The sequence below is a fragment of the Pundamilia nyererei genome, unplaced genomic scaffold (assembly GCF_000239375.1).
Source record: "Pundamilia nyererei isolate P.nyererei 1_Seehausen unplaced genomic scaffold, PunNye1.0 scaffold00094, whole genome shotgun sequence".
Lineage (NCBI taxonomy): Eukaryota > Metazoa > Chordata > Actinopteri > Cichliformes > Cichlidae > Pundamilia > Pundamilia nyererei.
In genome coordinates, this window is record NW_005187495.1 from 1,882,187 (window position 1) to 1,883,865 (window position 1,679).

General features: G+C 43.9%; 1 protein-coding gene across 1 annotated transcript in view; it reads right to left on the reverse strand.

Moving 5' to 3' along the window:
- LOC102197028 (transmembrane protein 163-like) overlaps positions 1–1,679 on the reverse strand; it is a 27,543-nt gene that overhangs the window by 6,366 nt on the left and 19,498 nt on the right. The gene's annotated exons all lie outside the window — the stretch shown is intronic.

Below are 1,679 nucleotides of genomic sequence, written 5' to 3' on the forward strand. Positions count from 1 at the left end.
GATTTTTATTGGGTGCCAAATCTGACTGCACTGGTTGCTTTTGCTTTTAACTTCGTAACTAAGGCAGTTTGTCTTTGTGCTGTATTTAAACGTCTTTCTGTGGCCTTGCAAAGGATTACATAAACCTCAAGAATGTAAGACTCTCTCAGCTGTCAGAGGTCAGAATTAATTTGCAATATGAAAAGCCCTGCTGGGAGTTAAAAGGTTTTCACAGAATCTGTGTCATGCAGAGAACGGTTTGTTTTTGGATGCTAACTGACATTAATTCGGCACAAAGGACCTGCAGAGCAGGAACAGTCAGGTGTCAAACCAAACATCCTCCTCCACACACCTCACACCTCCCACTCTGTCCAACCCTGCCGTACCTGAGCAGCTGCTTTCCTTATTAACATTTTCTAGAGAGGAAGGAAGTGAAAATAAATCTTATTTTTTCAACACTGGCACAAGGTGGGAGGCTGCGAGGCACAAACTTTAGATCTCCAACTGTGATGCACCAGAAGTCAGTCTGGTAGAAACCAAGTGTGCGACAGCAGAGGAGCGGGCCGACTCAGAAAAACACAATCTGTCTGTCTCGGCACTCTCACATTCTGCCTTTGTTTCCACTTTAGTGCTCGCGACAGGCCATTCTCTCCCTCGCCGCAGCCACACATGAATAGAAGGAAAACACAGTTAGGTCAATAAAGCTGTAAAGGGCTTCAAAAACAAATTGGATTTTGAGACTGAGTCAGTTGTGGAGATTATCTGAAAATCTTTCTTTTGCTCAGCAGCTGATCCAACAATGTGATTCGTCTCCTTGAAAAGCATCCAGCTCGGTTAGCTTCACATGTGGAACAACAATGTGAGGAGCACACAGAGGAGTTAGTGAGTAAGTAAGCTGGTAAACATGTCACCATGACAGGCAACCTGCATTTATGTTAACATCATATACACGCGTATACGCTCATTGACCATTATTATTTGGTACACGTGCTACATAACAAATACTGTGGTCATAAAGTTATGGATATGATCAGCAACAGCACTATGCTCAGCTGGTACTAAGAGGCCGAATGTATGCCAAGAAAATCCCCCACAACTCTACACCACCACCAGAAGTCTGAACCATTAATAAAACTCCCATTCAAAGGTTGCAGTAGAAATCAAGACACATCAGCTCAGGCAACATTTGGGTCCTACGGTCTGAACTTTAGCCTCAGTTTCCTGTTCTTAGCTGACAGGAGCGGCATGCGGCTCGTCTGCTGCTCGTCCATCTGCTTCAACGTTCCACGTGCTGTGCATTCAGAGATGCTCTTCTTCATACCTTGGTTGTAACAAGAGCTTGCTTTTTCTTCTTTTTTTAGTTACTGTTGCCTTCCTGGCAGCTTAAAGCAGTCTGTCAGCAAGGCCTTTTCACCCAGAGAGCTGCTGCTCACTGGATATTTTCTCTTTTTCGCACTGTTGTCTTTAAACCTTCGCGTGGCTGCGCGGGAAAATCCGAGTAGATCTATCTGGCTCCAACAGCCATCCCACTTTCAAAGTCAACTAAATCACCTTTCATCCCCATTCTCATGCTTAGTTTGATCTTCAGCAGGTCATCTTAACCATGACTACATGTCTAAATGCACTGAGTTGCTGCCAATGTATTATCTAAATAGATATTTGTGTTAATGAGCACATCAACAAGTGTACCTAATGAAGTG